Source organism: Gossypium hirsutum, chromosome D10 (assembly GCF_007990345.1).
Source record: "Gossypium hirsutum isolate 1008001.06 chromosome D10, Gossypium_hirsutum_v2.1, whole genome shotgun sequence".
In the NCBI taxonomy this organism is placed as follows: domain Eukaryota; kingdom Viridiplantae; phylum Streptophyta; class Magnoliopsida; order Malvales; family Malvaceae; genus Gossypium; species Gossypium hirsutum.
The window spans coordinates 62,285,050-62,300,466 of NC_053446.1; the positions used below are offsets into that span (position 1 = coordinate 62,285,050).

Here is a 15,417-nt window from a genome sequence, read left to right on the forward strand (position 1 = left end):
CGATGGAGTAGTTGCCGGGACTAGTGATCGGTGGAGGGAGGTCAACGGACCTGATGGCTGGATTCTAGAGAGGGCTGGAGAGAAAAGGAGAGCTCTCAAGTTTTTTTTTAACTGAACAAAATGGTTTTTTTTGCTCTTATAGGCAATGTAAAACGACGTCATTTAGGGTCGGCTTTAGTAGCCCCAAAACGGTTTCGTTTTGGCCTTCAACCCGATCGCTCAACTCGAAAGTGGCTAGGATACGCGTCTTTTCACGACAAATGGGTTATTTGCGATCTCGATCCTTCCTCCTTTATTTATTTTTTAATCTAGTCCTATCTATTTTTATATACTTAAAAATTTTACCATATAATTTCATTTTTTTTATTAAGGTCAAGGGATATTTTCCGATTAGGTCCCTGTCCTTTTTAGTGTGTTATATATTAATCCTTACTAGTTTTTTTATTTACATTTTATGCCCCTAATTTCATATAGATTTCAATTAAATCCTCTGTTTATTTAATTTCAACTTCTTTACAAGCTGTTTTTATTTATTTATTTATCTATTCATTTATTTATTTATTACCTTTTTTACCCTTAAAAACTAGATTAATTACTCTTTTATTTATGCATTTTTTTATTATTGTCATTATTGTTTTTATTTAGTTATTTTTGTTATTTTATTATTTCTTTTTGATATTTTCATGTCACGTTCGTTTATCTTTTTTATCATGCATTTTTCATTTTATTTTTACTTTAAGTTGCCTTATTTATTTCATTTTTATTATGATTCGATTATTAATATTATTAATACTATAATTATATTAGTATTATCATAGCAGTCCCTTATTTATTTATTCAAGTAATTTTAAAAATATCATTATGTAGGGTGGGATCGTGTTTTAAATTCCCTTCAATTTCTTATAATCAATTTTGGTTGTCACGAGAGTGCTAATTCTTCCTCGTACGTAACCGATTCCCGAACCTATTTTCTGAATTTTGTAGACAAAAGAAAAATAGTTGTTTTAGTAAAAGGTTTCGACAAAAGGGATCTGGATGGCCTTAGCCAATATATAGCTGCTCTACTCACTGGGGCTCTAGCAAATGGAGTTGAAGTGAGTAGCATATTATATTTATTACAAGTTTGTAACATACAAGTGATACATATTTTTAGACTATTTAGCTCTAAATAGGGATAATACTTTTAACTAATGGAAGTTTATAATAGGTAATGACATGATGTTAAAGAAAAAAATCAACAAAATCTTTACCATCTCCAGCAAACTGAAATCTGTGGGATTTTGAGTGTATCAGAAGCTTCATGCCGACAGTGGTGGGACTGGTAGTGGGGGCAACCACGAAAATATGCTAATGATAAAAGGTGAAATAATCACAGTGCTTCAATATTGTTACTGCCTTGATAATATTGGCAGTCTTATAGTTTCAGTTTATACAGTTGGACTGACATGCAAGAATAAAATAAGTATCCGTATATCTTCTATTTATATTGAAGAGCATGCCTTCATTTCCATCCTAGAGACAATTGCAGGAACACACTTTTTTTTCTTTTTGAAGAAAAGAAACACCACATTTTCAACCCTGTAATAGAGGTTTCAAAGGCATCTCACCATTCCATTTTCAGTAGGTACACTTATCTTAGTGCCAACAGGCAATGAAAGAATATTGGATAGAAAATCAACAAAATCTTTGCTACCTTCAGCAAACAGCATTCCCTTGTTTCTCCAAAGTTCAACATCTAAAACCCGGAACTAACAACTAAAGAACCTTCACTACAAAATTCACCATCAGTCATCCTCAAAGACAGTTACAAAGAAGAAAACCATACATTTAGGGTTACAAACGGCAAAAGTAAAAACTGAATAAAGAGCTCTAAGTTGGTACTTCAAAAGAAGCCAGTTGCAATCAATTTAAACTGTAGTTTGATGGGCCACTCTAGAAAAGGAATTACGCCTCCAAAAATAAGGGTATGCCACTATGGGCGACGAGCACACAGTATTCTTTAGTAAAAGGCGAAAGAATAGTTCGCTTTGTGCTCACCGCACAGCTCTGTGTATTTGCTCAGTCATTTGCACTTCAATTTATAGAAGTTGGTTGAGTTCCCTTGTCTGTTTACGAGGGATGTGGGATCCTGCTACTTTCTGGATCTCTTAAGCCTTGGCAAGCCACACATACTTCATCACATTTCATCTTTATAAAATACAGTTACCCTTTAAGCTCTACCCAATGAATCTATCCCTTAATTTAAGTATTTCTTCCAAAAATTATCATGAAATATAAATTACCGGGTTTTTTTTAAAATAACTCCAAAAAATTAATTAATTATTTAAATAATTTAATTTTTAATAAAATACAAAAATAACTCAAAATTTACAATAAAAATCAGTGGAGCCAAAGTGTTTGGCGCCACCAACATGTCACGTCAATAATTTACATTAAAAAATAAATTTTTTGGTGGAACTATATAAAATGACGCCACTTGCATAAACACTAGAGTAATATTGTAATTTTTAAAAATATAGAGGTTTAAGCAATTTTACATTTTATTGGTTGAGCCAAATGAATTGACACCACCATATTTCAAGAGAGTATTGCCTGTCTCCTACTTCCCTATTGAAACAGGTAAAGGTTATTTTTTTTTCATTCACTTATGATTTGTCCTTTTTCATTTCTTTTTTTCTTTTTAAGTTTTTATTTATTTTTATTTATTTATTTTATTTATTTGTTTTCTTTATTTGTTTATTATTTATTTTATAAAATTTTAAATGTATATTTGAAATGTTTTATAATATTATCTTTTACAATTTTAAATATATTTTTTTAAAATTATTTTTTAAAATTTAAATATATTTTTTAATAAATAAAACATTTAAATATTTTAAAGATATGACCTTTCAAAATTATTATTTGTTTTATAATATTTAAATGTATATTTTAAATATTTTAAATTTGTTTTTATAATTTTTTAAATATTTTTAATTTTTTTAAAATATATTATTTTTAAAGATATGATCTTTCAAATATATTATTTGTTTTTACGATATTTTAAATGTATATTTTAAATATTCTTTAATTTTAAATATAATTTTTATAAATTATTAAATTTTAAAATATTTTTAAAGATATTCAAAATTTTTTTAAATTTTATTTAAAATTTTAAAATTAATATTTTATTTGGTGAAGCCATTTAGAATGGCTCCACCACTTTATTACAGGTGTAATTTTTTAAATATTTTTTAATATAAAACTTTAAATTTTAATATTTTCTTTTGGTGGAGCCATTCTTTATGGCTCCACCTCTTGGGTCTCTAACATATATAGAATGGTGAAATTGTTCTGTTTAGTAGGAGAGTTAAAAAATTCTGTTGAAGATGAATAATGATGTGTTTTTTATGTACATTCTTTTTTATGGTGAAATTGTAGAAGGTGATGTTGGTTGTGTATTTCAAGGTCGGCAAAGAGTAGGTTTACGATTTAAAAAAAATGTGAAGCTGGCAGAAATGAAAAGGAAGATCAATGCAAAAATAGCTATCCGTTGTGGAAGGGCGATGTCTAGATTATTTTACAAGTTTCCAATCTCTACAGGTCCGTTCAAATTTTGTGAGATGCAACTGTTAGATGATGATGACTTGGGCATTATGATGGAAATATGGTGGTCGACTGGTAGTGAGAACCCCTAACCAGTTGAGTTATTTGTTGAGTTAACAGACTTAAAGCTTATTGAGAATGTTAGTCTAATAAGTCAACATCGTAAATTTGACTTTGATCTTAATGTCAGATGGACAGACCAGTTAGAATGTGAAGGGACATCGCAGATACCTGAAAATCCAAATTATGGTTGGAGTTCGTATAACAACCCTACCATCGGTCTCCGTCTACAAATACATCCAGAGGTGATAACAAGCACAGAGGTAGACGTCGGAGAAATGACCAATAATGGTGAAGATTCTGATCATGACATTGAAGATTTTAGTGACCCCTATGTTGATGAGGTTCTGGACGATATCGATGATGAAGGCCCAGAGAAGGTTGAAGATGTTCATGGCCCTTCATTCAGTAACCCAAGTTGTGGCATTATTTTACGAAATGAACCTGGGGGCAACATGTTGAACGTAGATCCAGATGCAGCGCATGCATCCGAGATTCATAGTTGTATAGATTTGGTGAATAGAATTTTCAGACCGTATTTAGAAGATTCATAGTTGTATTCATTGATGATATTTTGATCTATTCCCGAGATGAGTCTGAACACGTCGAGCATTTGAGATTTGTGTTACAAACTTTGAGAGATAAACAATTATTTGATAAATTTAGCAAGTGCGAATTTTGGCTCCATGAAGTTGGATTTTTTGGACACACTATTTCGGCGGAAGGCATCAGAGTTGATCCGAGCAAGATTTCAACAGTTGTTGATTGGAAACCACAAGAAACATATCCGAGGTCAGAAGCTTTCTGTGATTAGCAGGCTATTATCAGAGATTTGTAAAGGGTTTTCGATGATTGCTACACCAATGACTCGGTTATTACAGAAAGATATGAAGTTTGAATGGTCTGATAAATGTCAACAGAGTTTTAGTCAGTTGAAAGCACTGTTAACTGAAACACCAGTTTTGGTTCAGCCTGAGTCGGGTAAAGAATTTGTTATTTTCAGTGATGCGTCATTGAAGGGCTTGGGATGTGTTTTAATGTAAGAAGGCAAAGTGATAACATATGCTTTTAAACAATTAAAGATGCACGAGAAGAATTATCCGACACATGACTTAGAGTTGGCAGTGATCGTATTTGCATTAAAAATTTGGCAACACCATTTGTTCGGTGATAAATGCCACATATTTATCAATCACAAGAGTTTGAAGTATCTGATGTCACAAAAAGACCTAAATTTGAGACAGCGAAAGTGGCTCAAACTGTTGAAACATTATGAACTAATTATTGATTATCATCTAGGGAAGGCGAATGTAGTCGTGGATGCTTTGAGTAGAAAATCATTGTTTGCCTTGAAAGCTATGAATATGCGATTGACTTTGTCAGATGATGGATCGATATTAGCTGAGTTAAAAGTTAAACTGATGTTTCTTCAGCAAATCTACGAGGCTCAGAAATGTGATAATAATTGCAAGCTAAAAGAGTACAGTGTGAGTCGACTACTGATTTAGAGTTTTAGATTGGATTCGATGATTGTTTGTTGTTTCAAGGTAGAGTTTGTGTACCAGCAAATACAAAACTTATACAGAAAATTTTACAAGAAGCTTATAGTGGCAGCTTATCAGTTCATCCTGGGAGTAACAAAATGTACAGTGATTTGAGACAGATGTACTGGTGGTCGGGTATGAAACGCGACATTTTTGACTTTGTGTCTAGATGTTTGATTTGTCAACAGGTCAAAGCCGAACATCAAGTGCCTTCAGGACTATTATAGCCAGTGATGATACCAGAGTGGAAATCGGATAGAGTTACGATGGATTTCATATTGAGATTACCTCTATCTCTAAAAAAGAAAGATGCTATCTGGGTCATTGCTGATCTTTTGACAATGTCCGCACATTTCATTCTGGTGCGTACAAACTTCTCACTTGATAGGTTGGCTAAGTTGTATATTTCTAAGATCGTCATATTACATGGAGTGCCAGTCTCTATTATTTTAGATAGGGATCTACGATTTACATCACGATTTTGGAAGAAGTTACAAAAAGCTTTGGATACGCGGTTGCATTTTAACACCGCATTTCATCCTCAAATCAATGGTCAATCTAAGAGAGTGATTCAGATTCTCAAAAAAATGCTTCGATGTTGTGTTTTAAAGTTCGAAGGTAAATAGGAAAAATATTTATCGTTGATTGAATTCGCGTATAATAATAGCTTCAATCGAGCATAAAGATGGCACCGTATGAAGCTTTATATCGTCATAAATGTCGAAATATGTTATACTGGATCGAGCTTACTAAGAAAAAGATACACGGGGTTGATTTAATCTTAAAGACCAAAGGGAAAGTGAAAGTGATTCATGACAGTTTCAAAGCAACTTCTGATCGACAGAAATCGTATGTGGATTTGAAACATAAAGATATTGAATTTCAGATTGGCGACAGAGTGTTTTTAAAAGTATCACTTTGTAAAAGAATTCTTTGTTTTGGTCACAAAGGAAAGTTAAGTTCGCAATTTATCGGACCGTACGAGATTATTGAGAGAATAAGGCTAGTGGCATATCGATTTGATTTACCGTCGGAACGTAAGAATATTCATAATGTATTCCATGTATCTATGTTATGGTGATACCGATCGGACCCTTCACATATAATTTCTCTGACAGAGGTTAAGATTCAGCCCGACATGTCGTATAATGAATAACCGATTAGAATTTTGGCACGAGAAATTAAAGAATTACGAAACAAAAGAATAGCCTTAGTAAAGGTTCTTTGACAACGTCACGGGGTTGAGGAGGCTACTTGGGAACTCGAGGAAGCTATGAGAAAACAATACCCTAACCTATTTTCTGGTAAGATTTTCGAGGACGAAAATTCCTAAAGGGGGGAGTTGTAACAGCCTGTTTTCAGTGAAATTAGAACAGTGGTTTTGGGATCACAAATTCAAAGTTCAAAATTTTATTTTAATATTATTTTAATATCTACAACGTGATATAATTATAGTATAAAAAAAATTTCGTTAAGAAATTTTAATGTTTACATGTTCAATTTGATGAAAAGGACTAAATCGCGTAAAGTACGAAAGTTGTGTTCTATTAGCTAAAGGTGTTAAATCGCTATAGAACTTTAAAGTGGAGGTCCTTATATTGTAATTAGACCATTAAAGGTGATAGTGGATGTGTATGGCTTGGTAATTGAGTAATTTTTAAAGTTAGGTAAGGGTAAAATGGTAATTAGGTAAATTAATGATAAAAACTAAAATAAAACAAAAGGTTATCTTCTCCATTCATGCATGAACCAATTTTTACAACAAACAGGGGAGCTTGGAGAGTTTGAAACTTTTGGCTAAGGAATCTCTTGCATGTAAGTGAAAACCAATCCTGTTTTTAATGATTTTTATGTTTTCAGGATCGATGTAACTTAACCTAGCTAACTAGGGGCTAATCTGCAAAACTATTGAACAGTTTGAGTTTTTCTATTGATGGATTTAATAGGGTTTTGAAGTTTAATGGATGAAAATGAATCTTTGTTAGTAGTTAAACAACTTTTGTTAAGTGATTTTTAATGAAATTATCAAATGGGGATTAAATTGAGAAATATGAAAAGTATGTGTTAAATATGTGAAATTGTAAAATGTATGGGATTCTATGAGCACATATGATATTCAGCTAGGCTTAGGTGTGGAGAAATTATATAAATTTCATTTTTACGAGCCTAGGGACTAAATTGTAAAGAAGTTAAAATTATAGGGGAAAATAGTAATTTTTCCAAAATATAAATTTTGGATTGAATTGAATAGATTAAAGATTAAATGAGTTAAATTTTATTATATAGATCAAGGAAAGCAGTATTTGGAATTAAATCGGGGAAAGGATAAAGTCGTGGACTAAACGATCGTATTTTTGCCTACGAGTTCGAGGTAAGTTCATGTAATTCAATTGCGTATTTATATGCTTTAATTGAATTATATGTATGTGAATGTTTTAATTATTATATATAATTATCGAGCCCATAATCAACGATGTACAAAGAATACTAAGTCCCGTTTGAACCTTAGGAATTTGTTGGATACAAATGACATGTCATTAGGGTTACCGATTTGGTTGCAGTCCTGCATGTGTTGCGGGCACACCATAGCTCGTATGTGCTTACTGATTTCAGCACGTGAGAGCTTACCAATTTGCAGCTCATATGAGCTTACCGTTATTCAGCTCAAAAGAGTTTACCGTTTATCGCTCGTATGAGCATACATGTACAAGAGTTAACGGATTACAGTTCAGTACACCTTGTGTGTACTATTCATGTATCTAACGATATTCTAAGTGTTTCAACTGGCATAGTGTTATTACGAGATTACACAAGTTCAATACAAACTAGTACGGGTATTTACATGGAAATGGTTTATATATGATATACAGATACACGGTATGTACGTGGAATTTAATAATTGCTGAATTTATACATGATTTTCGTTTTTATATGAATACATGGCTAACTTGGTTAATGGTTGTATGATAGGCTTTGGCCAAATTGAATTATGTTATGTTTTGAGTTAATTACCTAAATTTGTGGTTAAATGGTAAGTTTAATTCTGTATTATACGAACTTACTAAGCTTAATTGCTTACTCTATTTATTTTTCCCGTGTTTTATAGTGATTTGGAAGCTCATTCAGATTGAAAGTTGTCGGACACCGCATCACACTATCAAACGCTTATTTTGGTACTTTGGACTTATATCATTCAGATTAAATGGCATGTATAAGTCATTTTGGCTAATTATAGCCTATATGTTTTGTTGTGTATTTAGCCATTTTGAGTTGGCTTGAAAATGGTATATGTTTTGATATGTAAATAGGTGTAAATGACCTTATGATATTTGGAGTATAATTACTATGTGAATGTCTTGTTTGTGAATTGGTATTTGGGATACCAAATGGTTGAAATTGAAATGTGGCATGCATGTTAAGTTAGGCACAATGTCTCATACATAAGTTTGACCATTTAGGTATATTTTGGAAGTATATTTGACATGTTTTAAAGTGGTCAATTGATGTGCTTATAAATATCATGTTGTATGTGTGGATATTACATGTTATAAACTTGATATTGGTTGGCTTTGAATGCCTATTTATGCCAAGCTTGTATGCACATTGTGGTGTCAAGGTTGGTACTTATTTGGGTGAGAAATGTGGCTTGGAAAATAGCCTATTTTTGTCTACACAAGTAGAGACACGGGCGTGTGTGACACAGGGTTATGTGTCCCCTGATAATTCTATAGAAATCAAGTCAGTAGCTTCACACGGCCTAGCACAAGGGCGTGTGGCTTAGCCGTGTGGCACAAGTCAGTATACCCTCCAATTTTCGCACGACCTAGCACACGACTTGGCACATGGGTGTGTGGGGCTATTTCGAAGGGTACACGGCCTGGCACACACGTGTGTGGGTTGGCCGTGTAACCCAAGTCAGTGAGTTACACGAGGTCAGACACTGGCTGGGACACGACCATGTATTCCCATTTCGAATGCCCACACGACCTGAGACACGGTCATGCCTCTTGGCCGTGTGAGACACACGACCTGGCCACAAGGGCGTGTGTCCCCTGCATATTGAAAAATTTTAAAGTTTTTTTAAAAATTTCTTGAGTACTTGGTTTAGTCCTAAACCACTTTTAATGTATATTTTGGGCCTCGAGGGCTCGTATTTGGGACCATATGAATGTTTATGAATGGTTTTTGAATTGAATGAGAAATGTACATGAAATGTTTGATTGATTGAGTTATAAATTTGGTAATGCTTCGTAACCCTGTTCCAGTGTCGGATACGGGTTAGGGGTGTTACAGATTCATCATAAAAAATGTCAACCTTTTGGTCTGATGTGTTCAAAGGTCAGTCCTCCGAGTCAAGCTCCGCCATATGTTGATCCTCTAGCTCCCCCATAGGTGGATTTCTACGTCTGTAGCCGTGACCCGGTATTATCATAAGTTGTCCACCATATAAATAAACGCGCCATCAAGTCATGTACCACTACATGTATTCAATCGAGGGACTAAAATTAAATACGCAAGAGTGCATCTCAGGCCGCCTGTCGTACCGGGCATTCCATAGTGCTACATAACATTGATGTTCCACACTCCAATCTATTGTATGTTTCCCCCTCATGGTCTTACTGTGGACATCAGCAAATTGTTGTGGCTGGATTGGCACAAATTGTCTATACCCAAATTGTCACATAACTCGATCACCATTATACCACTCAACGGTTGAGAAGTTGAGCATTGGTGTGTTAATGCACTATATATGGGCTTCGACATGAATCCAATGAGGAATAAGGGTTGCAATCTTCGGTGTAGAATACGGCATCCATAAGAACTGCACAATATAACATAATGAGTCAGGTCATATCACATACTACAAGTGGATAAGTTAAATCAATGTTACTTAAACCATATTAATATATATTACTTTCTCTCCGGCATACGCCTCTATCATTTGGCGGTAAATGGTTAATGTTTGGCTCACACCAATTCCCAGAGATGTGGCCCATTTGAAATCAAAACAAACACATTAGCAGTTAAACTTTGGAAAATATTATCCACACTTATGAATCGTTAAATGTTAAGTATAATTTTGTTTTTACCTATTTATAAGTGGCCACGAATATGGTTGGTGCCTAACAGCTGCTAGAAACGGCATCCTGTATAGAGCCCAAGACCGCAGCAGACCCAGACAACCAGCCATGTTACTAACCCCATTTTTTGTTGCTCGGCAAAGCTCATAGTACAATACGGCCAACACTGTCGATCCCCAGCTGTAACTATCGGCACGAGAGAAATCCTTAAATAGAGGCAAGTACTTTAAGTGGACCCTATTAGATGTGTTCTTCGGCATAAGTACCCCCTCGATCAACTGCATAATATAAGCTCGAGCAGTACACATCACCTCGTGCTCAGTGGCAGTGCTTGATAACACCTTAAAATTTTCTCTCAACCATGCCAATGTCAAGTGAAATTATGTTCCCCATCACTAGGGGATCGTCCAAGCAATCTATGGCATAGTACTGAAGGCTTCAACACTTTTCTTCGACCCATGACCACAGCACCATCAACTTGTAACCCAAGTTGCATAGGGACGTCTTCCAATGTGATAGTGCACTCCCCGGGTGGCATAATGAAGGTGTGGATCTCCGTACACCATCGGTCAACCAAGGCAAATATTAAGTTCGCCCTAGAGTCAAACCTTCGTATCAATGCGACATCCCCAAATCTCGCCAACTGTAAGTATGGCATGATCCGCTCGTCCAAATCGTACTTGGGAAATTGAAACCGCGAACCCGATACCCATCTTGATGGTAAAATTCTTATAAAAATATGATAAATTAATTATCTATATAATTTAAACATAAAATTATATATTGAAGAGTAAAATTGAAAGGTTGAGAAAACAAAAATGTCACACTTATACTATATCAACATAGCCATTCTAAGTTTTTTTTTTATTTAAGTTAATTAAATAAGTAATAAAATATTAATAATAGAATGAAGATTTGTCATAAAATATTAATAATGACACACAGAAATCAAATGTGATTATTATGTCCTAATCATAGTTAAGCATTAAAACTAAAGGCAACTATATAACTAAAAAAAGTGCATAAAAACTAATAATGTCCTAAAAAAAATAGATGGTATGGGTAAATATAAAAATAAAAAACTTATTTTTATTGAACTGATATCTATAATAATACATAGAGTTTTACATATAATATAAACTAGACATATTCAAACTCGAAAATTTATCTTACATACGAGAACTTTTATAAAAAAAATATTTTCACTCGTTAAAGACAATTATAACTTTTTTGTACCCCACAAATGCAACTAAGCACAATAACAATGCAAAATTAAGCAGAAAGATTGCCATATTAAAAAAAATTATAACTAACATGTAGAGATCAATTTCATGCAAAAAGGACTTAAAAAGGGATAATAACAACCAAATAAAGATCAATTTCATGCAATCAAAACATGTTGAGCTAAGTAGCTCTTAGCAAGAAAAAACGAGAAACTAAAACGATTTTTTATTTAATTTATAATTAATTTTATTGTATCATTAATCCTCGATGAAGTGTGATCCGTATTTGCTCCAAAAAATATTTTGATATCTACATAATTTAAAAAAATATATATAAATACAATGTAATTAATTATTATATTACAATAACTATAAAATATAAAAATACAAAATAAAAATTATAAATAACTTACTTTTTTTTCTCTTTTCTTCCTTCCTTCTACAAATGTATGAAGGGGGAACCAAACCCCACCTTCTTATAAGAACTTCTTCTTCTTCTTTAAAAAAAACTAATAATTAGGCTAATGACTAGTCACATCGCTGATGTCACTGACACGATGTGACCAGTTATAGTATATATTTTTAATTTTTAATTTAAATTTTTACTTTTTTAATACATATTTTTAAAAAGTCATAATTTTTTAACAAATAAATCATTTTTTTTTATTTTTTCTAATTAATTCAATTTTCACTTTTTTAAATAAAATATTATTTCTTAAAATTTTAAATAGAATTTAAAATTTTTTGAATATATTTAAAAATAATTTAAAAAATCATAATTAAAAAATTAAAAAATATTTAAAATATTCTAAAACAAGTAATAAATTTGAAAGGTCGTATCTTTAAAATATTTAAATGTTTTATTTATCAAAAAATATATTTAAAATTAAAAAAATAATTTAAAAGATATATATTTAAAATTTAAAAAATTATATTATAAAACATTTCAAATATACATTTAAAATTTTATAAAACAAATAATAAACAAATAAAGAAAAATAGAAAACTTAAAAAGTAAATAGATAAAAACTTAAAAAGAAAAAAGAAATGAAAAAGGACAAATCTAACATGAATGAAAAAAAAAACCTTTACCTGTTTTAATAAGGAAGTAAGAGACAGGCTATAGGCTATACTCTCTTGAAATCTGGTAGCGCCAATTTATTTGGCGCCACCAGAAAAAGGTAAAATTGCTTAAATCCCCATACTTTTAAAAATTACAGTATTGCCCTAGTATTTATACAAGTGGCGCCATTTTACATGGCTCCACCAAAAAAATAAATTTTTAATGTAAATTGCTGACGTGGCATGTTGGTGGCGCCAAACACTTTAGTTCCACCAACTTTTATTGTAGATTTTGGGTAATTTTCATATTTTATCAAAAAAATAGGTTATTTAAGTAATTAATTAATTTTTAGGGTTATTTTTATTAAAAAGCCTAAAATTTTGTTTAACCATTACTTTATAAGAATTCATCATTCCAATTGGTAATACTTCTGTTTTGTCCATACCAACAATTATGTTGGGTTTTTGACAGTAGCAAAAGAAGAGAACAATACAGAGAACAAAGGAGAAAGAAACAAAGAACAATTTACTTACTCAAAAACGTGCAAGCAAGGAAGCAATCAGCTTTACACAAGTGATATGCTTACTCATTCAATATGAAAAGAATACATTTATAGTCAAAATACATCACCAAATATTCAACTAACCCCACTAATCAGCATTGGGATTATTTTAACATTGCTTGTACACATGGATAAGCTAACTTATCAGCTCAATCATCCCATCAAAACATCAACATCAAAGTTCATTTTCAACCAAACTAAATTAAATTGCAACTAAAACAGAAAATATATTGCTGTAACATGTACAATTGTTGCAGCATGCATACAAGCTGTATGCACTCAACAAAATCATCATAGTAGTATGCACTATAACAAAAACATAACAGCAGCATGGTTAGCCATTTTCAACACTCCTCATTGGCCTCCATGCTACAAATACCAATAATTCATCAAGTTTTTTTTAGTTTGGCAGTCCCAAAATGCTTTTCAAGTTGACCCTGCTCAAGCAATTCATTTTCAACCTTGGCATTATTCTCAACCAAATCTGATTCGCACACTTGACTATCCCAGTTTTTTATGCCAAAGATTTGTTCATCAAATGGAGTCGTCTCCTCCTTCACAGCCTTGGTTGGCAACTTGCATTCAAATACATATTGCCTTGTTCCTTTGCTCATTACAGTCCTATTTCTTATTGCACATACTCCCTCCTGCTGTGGAGTGTCTTCATGCACATATTCCATTAACTCCTCCTTCAGCTTATCCCAAACTTGTTTGGGAGTCTCATAGGGGTGAGTTGCTACTGTCTGTTTACAAGCAGCCCTCAAAGATGGCAGGCTTTAACAGCTTTTTGTCTTTCTTAACAAGCAGCAGAAGCAAAAACAATCCCTCAAAGACTTGGGCTCATGATACCATTTGTTGGGTTTTTGACAGCAGCAAAAGTAGAGAACAATACAGAGAACAAAGGAGAAAGAAACAAAGAACAATTTACTTGCTCACAAATGTGCAGCAAGGAAGCAATCTACTTTACATAAGTGATATGCTTACTCATTCAATATGAAAATAATACATTTATAGTCGAAATACATCACCAAATATTCAACTAACCCCACTAATCAGCATTGGGACTTAGTAATTCTGTAAACGAACCAACATCATGCCAACAACAGCAGAAGTAACAAGCACTTCGATCACTTAGAACCCTTCTTCCTGGCTTTTTGGGTAAGGAATACATTGGTGCTCTGAAAAAAAAAACCAAACCAATTCATCAATATTTGGTTAAGGAAAATGAATGAAACAAAATAAAACAAAGCTCACCTCATTAATGTCTACATCAATCGCTTTCTCTTCCAATACATCAACTTGTTGAAGATTTAACTTATTGAGCATTGTTATGCTTGAAATGGTTAACATTAGTGTGACTGTTAGATCGTTCATGATCTTATATGTAACGACCCTTTTAATGTAACCACCTTCATTTGCATCAAATAATAATGTTGAAACCTTATTTGGAGGATCTACAAGAGTTGTAGGGGAGTTCATGGCACCAGAGTAGAAAGGGCAAGTAGATGTTGGATCTTTGGCAATATACATATGGCAATTATCACCACAACGGTACAAACATCAGTAAAACCCTAGTGGTATTGACAATTCAATGTTTTGCAATAAGAGGAACATGATCAGTTGCCAAAATTGAAAAAAATTTTGGTTTCAACAAGGCGTCCTTGTTTGTTGTCGGGAGAATGTATGCATCACCCAAATTTTCGATGTTGTCATAAAGGTTTGCAAGGCATCCAACCATGGTTTGATTTGCAAGCAGCCATATAACGATCTTAACAGGCAATAAAAATAGGTCGAAGAGAAAATCAATGAAATCTTTTCCAGCTTCAGCATATAGAACCCTCTTCCCTTTTGTATCTATCAAAAGTTGTTAGGGTTTTGGCAGCAAAAACAAAAAAGAAAAGAAGCTAGAATCAAATTCAAAGAGAATTGAGTAAAAATTGAAATCTGAAAGCTGAATTTCGTGTATGTTTTCATTAAGAATAAAAGGAACAAATAAGTTACATTGACAAATTCCTAATACATAACTACTCCCACTAATTTATTGACTAAAACAAAGCTTGAATTGCACACAAAATGTAGCTGACATATTAGCTATTACATCAAACACAAATTAGCAACTAATCCTATTAACTTTAAATACAAATTACAAAAGGACTAAATCAAGTTGCATATGAATAAAATGTTGCTGTTGCACTGGTTCAGCTTCAATGCTGGTCTGCTGTAGCATTGCAGGCCAAAGTTCATCACTCCTCCTTGGATTGCATGCAACAAACACCAATACTTCTTCTTAAATTCTCAA

General features: G+C 32.7%; 1 pseudogene; it reads right to left on the reverse strand.

The window, feature by feature from the left end:
* Positions 1-1,934: 1,934 nt before the first annotated feature.
* Positions 1,935-2,046, reverse strand: LOC121222671 (uncharacterized; annotated as a pseudogene).
* Between the last annotated feature and the right edge of the window lie 13,371 nt (positions 2,047-15,417).